The sequence below is a fragment of the Nuphar pumila genome, chromosome 2, assembly GCF_984573655.1.
Source record: "Nuphar pumila chromosome 2, dmNupPumi1.hap1.1, whole genome shotgun sequence".
Lineage (NCBI taxonomy): Eukaryota > Viridiplantae > Streptophyta > Magnoliopsida > Nymphaeales > Nymphaeaceae > Nuphar > Nuphar pumila.
The window spans coordinates 78,380,436-78,386,215 of record NC_143250.1 but is presented as its reverse complement, the minus strand read 5'-3'; the positions used below and the strand labels follow the sequence as shown (position 1 = coordinate 78,386,215).

The 5,780-nt window shown below is 41.2% G+C and overlaps 1 non-coding gene across 1 annotated transcript; it reads right to left on the bottom strand.

The window, feature by feature from the left end:
• Window positions 1-2,715: 2,715 nt before the first annotated feature.
• Window positions 2,716-2,820, bottom strand: LOC149845792 (small nucleolar RNA R71). The gene has a single exon (XR_016430701.1). It is a non-coding gene; the product is annotated as a small nucleolar RNA R71 (small nucleolar RNA).
• Window positions 2,821-5,780: the final 2,960 nt, after the last annotated feature.

The window sequence follows — 5,780 nt, the reverse complement described above, 5'->3', positions numbered from 1 at the left end:
CTCTTAACTTGAATCACCCGACCCTACCTATTGAACCTAATCTAACCTAGTCAATTAGATTGACTTGGTTAGGTGAGTCATGAACCTAGTCAAAACCGAGTCTAGCTTAAGTCAAAGCATAGACCAACCGAGGTCGAGTCAACCTTAGCCAAGTCAACCCAACCTTAGCTAAGGCTAAACTGAGTCCACTTAAGTCAACCAAACCTAGTTGACTAAGTCAACTCAAAACCGAACCCAACTAGTTAGGTCAAGCCTAGCCGAGTCAACATTAGTCCTAGTTGAGTCAACCTTAGCTCGAGCCTATCTCTTTCACCCAAACCAACCCGAACCTACCCAAGTCAAAACCAAGATTAGCTTGAGTCAACCGAGTGAATCCTAATCCTATCCTTGTTCTTTAGTGGGTTTAATTTCATTTAGATGTTAATTATGTTGGTTTTAGATTAATTAGTAAGTATTTGATTTAGTATAGTGTAGAAGCGTGTGTGCGTGTATTGTATTTGTTTCGTATGTGTGAGCTGTGTTTTGTGCTTGTTTTATTGGTAGTAGTTAGTATTTAACTTAGTAGTTCGAATTGCATTCCCTTTAGTAGCATAGTTGCATTTGCATCGCTAGTTAACGTAGTTTTAGTCATAATTTGCTTATCGTATTTTGTTCGTCATTCATTTAGTGTAATTATAATATTCATCTGCATATACACTGTTATACAGTGTCATTTAGATTATATTAGATATAATTTGCATTTTATAGTGTTTAAATAGATTCATAAAGTGAATAGTGCACTCAAATAAAAACCTGATTTTTGCCCTGTCGCACCAGCATTATTTTCTGTGCAAACATTCTGTGTTTTCCAAAAAATTTTATTCTATTCACTTTATTGGCGTATTATTTGACTGCAGACCAAATTTCAGCTCTTTCGGAGTTGATTTGGTCTGATTTTTAAGCGTTTTGCGAAAACCGCTTTTTCTTGATTTCAAATTACAGGACTTTCGATATCCTGATTTTTCCCATATTTGAAACGCTTATATCTGGAGTTCCAGATACTGTTTTTCCATTCTGTAAAAATTGTCAGTTTATTTAATCTGTCAGTTGCAGAACAGAATAAATTTTTAGAAAATCGGACTTTGTTTGCCTTGTCAAACAGTGGTTTTCCGATAACCTGTCAGAAATCTATTTTACACTAGTTAGGGGCAGTTTCGTAATTTTCTTAGTTTCGGCATTTTAGACCTATTTTCAGTAGTTTCTGCATTTTAGGAGTTGCATAATCATCATACAGCATTAGTAGAATTAATTTGGTTAATTTTAGAATTAATTTAGTATTTTGTTTAATTCTTGTTTGATAAGTAACATTTGTGTTATTATTTTCGTAAAATTAGAATTAATTTTAGTATTGTTTGCTTTGTTAGAATAGAATACTAACTCTGTATTTTTCTGCATTTTTAGGTTGAAAAGCATATTTAGTTTCCAGGGTTATTGTCCAAGTGCGAAGATTGTCTAATTGGTGAAAAGACGGAAATACCCTTGGTGTGGAGCAGAAGACTGAGTGTTTTTTTTTTCATTTTCATTTTAGTGATTAATTGTAGTTGTATTAACTTTATAATTGTAGATTGATATTTGTAATTAGTAAATCAAAGTTTCTAGACATATCGTGATTAATTCCTGTTCTCTGAGGATTCGACCCGTACTTACCACTTTGTGGAAAGTCTGTTTTATATTTTTGGTTGACGATTTTCCAAAGTTTTATTGAAAATAATTGTTTTAAATAGATCATTTCAAAATTTCAACCAAATTTTGGCGCCGTTGTCGGGGAACGGCAAATTAATTACTATATTTCTTAGAGTTTGATTTATTAATTTGTTTTAGTTAGTTAATTAGTTGTTTTCTTTTTAGTTAGTAGGATTAGTAAGTGAATATAGGATTAACATAGTTAGTAAATATAGGATTCACGTACTGTTCTTTCTAGGATTCACTTAATTATCATTCTGCAAGGAGCGATTAGACAGGTGGGTTTTAGAAAAACTTAGTTTGTGATTTCCTGTATTTATTTGTTTCAGTATTTTAGAATAGTTTATATTGTTATTTCTTTATTCAGTTATAGCATTCTGACATAGATAGATAGCATATCTGTTTCGTAGTACTGTTAATTGTTTTATTTACGTTTTAGTACTTGTGTTAGTTTAGATCTAGATTTAGGTCATTTGCTTACATCTGGTCTTAGTACCAGTGTATGCAGGGGCGACGAAGTTTAGAAACTCCATTACACCCATTTGTTGACAACCCAGAGAGAATTTTACATTCTCATCGAAATTCGACAACAATGGCTGACATGGATCCTCCACCTCCACCCCCAGTTCATTCACGCCCTCTGCGGGAATACTTCATTCCCACAGACTATGTTCAGGCATCCTGCATTCGGAGACCCGATGTAGGAGCTTCACATTATGAGATTAAGGCCAGCATTATTCAGATGCTTCCATCCTTTTATGGCCTTAGTCACGAGGATCCCTATCGACATTTAGATGAATTTCTCGAAATCTGTTCTACTGTCAAGATACAGAATTTCGATGATGATGCTTTGAGGTTGACTCTATTCCCCTTTTCATTGAAGGACAAAGCTAAATATTGGCTAAAGTCCTTAGATTCTGTAGAAATAGAGTCCTGGGATCAGTTGCAACAGGAGTTTCTTCGGAAATACTTTCCCATTGGTCGCATGAACCAATATTGTAGAGCCATCACTAGCTTTTCAAAGCTAGATGGTGAGCGCTTTCATGAGACCTGGGAGAGAATGAAGGATCTCCTCAGGAAATGTCCCCATCATCAGGTGCCGAAATGGCAACTGGTGTAGAGCTTCTATGATGGATTGTCTGACAAGAATCGTCAGATGATCGACTCTTCGTGTGGAGGGACATTCATGCTGAAAAGCGAGGACGAAGCATGGAGGTTATTTGATACATTGTCTGAGAATTCCCTCCACCATGCTTCGAGTTCTCATTCTGATAGAACCACACCCAGCATTCAGAAGAAAGTTGGTGTTCTTGAGATTGGTCCATCTACTGCACTACAGTGCAAGGTAGACATGATTGCTCAGAAGCTGGACCAGCTTCTCTCAGGACCATCCACTACACAGCAGGTGTGTATTCTTTGTGCCAGTCCGGCACACGAGATCACTGAGTGCCCTTCGGCAGCTCAGTACCCTGAATTTGTTCAAGAACAAGTTCAGGCAGCTCAGGGTTACGTCAGATCGCCGAATAACCCATTTTCATCGACATATAATCCGGGTTGGCGTAACCATCCCAATTTTTCATGGAAGAATCCACAGTCTTCCATGCAGATGCCTACATCCTCTCAGCCAGTTCGGCAGCCATCTTTTACTCAGCCATTCCAGAGACCGAGCTATTCTCAGTCTTCTTCTTCTTCAGTTCCTTCCCCGATGCAGCAGGAGTCTGCCCCGCAGACATCTTTTGAGGAGAGACTTCTCCAGGCATTCCAAGAGGTGAAAACCTCTAATCAAAACGCCTTCGATAAGTGTAGCCAGATATTGAGCTCACATACGCAGTCCATTGCGAAGTTAGAGTCGCAAATGGGACAGTTAGCTGAGGCTATCAGTAGGAGACCTGAGGGTACATTACCGAGTCAGGCTGTCATGAACCCGAAGGGCAAGGACCAGATGAATGGAGTCCTGTTTCATACTGAGACACAGCAGCAGGCCAAATCTGTTATGGCCCTGAGGAGTGGACGTGAGTATCACGTCGAGAGCAGAGAGCGAGAGAGTAGAGAGAGGATAGAGGAGCCAGAGACCATTGTTTCACCTACTTCGGCTCAACCATCATTATCATCCTCATCTCCATCATCATCTTCATCATCATCATTATCTTCATCCTCAGAGAAGAAGAAGGATAGGAGTGAGCCTTCTCACAAAGAGGAGGAGCCAGCATAGTATATTCCCCCACCACCCTACCCCAAAGCATTAGAGTCTCCTGGATATAGAGGGAAGCAAGGTGCGAAGATCCAGGACATGCTTGACATCTTCAAGCATGTGCAGATCAACCTACCTTTGCTCGATGCGATTTAGCAGGTGCCGGCTTATGCCAAATTCCTGAAAGAGCTATGTACGCAGAAGCAGAAATCTAGAGAGAGAGTTCCTAACAGGGTCCATCTGACTGAGCAGGTGAGTTCAGTACTTCAGCATCAGACACCACCAAAGCTCAAGGACCCTGGAGCCCCTATCATTGCTTGTACTATAGGGAACATCCGGATAGAACATGCATTGCTCGATCTTGGAGCAAGCGTGAACATTCTGCCCGGGTATTTCTTTGATTCTTTTGGGCTAGGAGAGATGAGATCGACTCCGATTACACTGCAGCTGGCAGATCGTTCCATCAAGGTACCGAGAGGTGTCTTGGAGGACGTGCTAGTTAAGGTGGATGACTTTTATTTTCCCATCGATTTCATTATTCTTGATATGGAAGGAGTAGACAGCCAGCACCAGACTCCGATTATTTTAGGCAGACCATTCTTGGCAACTGCCAATGCGTGCATCAACTGTAGAACCGGAGTCATCGATCTCTTATTCGGCAATCGAAAGGTCAAGCTGAATATTTTCAATGCCGCGATGGGACCAGTAGGAGACATGGACTGCTTTCATGTAGACATTGCATATGAGTTAGTGGAGGAGCAGCCCGAGTTGTACATTATTGAGGATTCTTTAGATTTGTACCATATAGAGAAGAATAGCGGTGTAGATAGTGTAGATGTGTCTAGAGTGTCGTCGGAGAGACCACCTTGGGGAGCCGCCATTGAGACTCTCCCACCACTTGCGGAGACCCCCGCCAAATCCTCGATCGAGTCACCTCCGAAACTTGAGTTGAAACCCTTACCGGATTCACTCAAGTATGCTTATCTCGGAGACAATGAGACTCTGCCTGTGATCATCTCGTCCCGGCTCACTGAGGAGCAGAAGCAGAGATTGCTGGCTATTCTTCAAGAGCACAAGGCAGCGATTGGCTGGGGAGTTGCTGATCTGAAGGGGATTGATCCTTCATTCTGCATGCATAGAATACATTGTGATGAGGAAGTCAAGCCATTTAGGGATATGCAGAGAAGGCTAAATCCCAACATGAAGGAAGTGGTGAAGAACGAGGTGGTGAAGTGGTTAGATGCCAGAATCATTTACCCTATTTCTGATAGCCAGTGGGTCAGTCCGATTCAGGTTGTGCCGAAGAAGTCAGGACTCACTGTGGTTGAGAACGAGAAGGGTGAGAGAATTCCGATGAGGACCACTACAGGATGGCGAGTCTGTATTGATTATCGGAAGCTAAATGTGGCAACTAGGAAAGATCATTTCACATTGCCATTCATTGATCAGATCTTAGAGAGACTCGCAGGGCAGAGCTACTACTGCTTTCTAGATGGATATTCAGGATACAATCAAGTAGTTGTCCATCCTGACGACCAGGAGAAGACCACATTTACATGTCCTTATGGCACCTTCGCATTTAGACGTATGCCGTTCGGACTCTGTAATGCCCCGGCTACTTTTCAGAGGTGTATGCTTGCTATCTTCTCGGACATGATTGATGATGTGATGGAAGTTTTCATGGACGACTTTTCAGTATATGGCTCTTCTTTTGAAGATTGCCTCCAAAAACTTACTCGAGTACTGAGTAGGTGTGCGGAGACCAATCTCGTCTTGAGTTGGGAAAAGAGCCATTTTATGGTCCAAGAGGGGATTGTGCTCGGACACATTGTGTCCAAGCGTGGTATTGAGGTTGACAGAGCGAAGG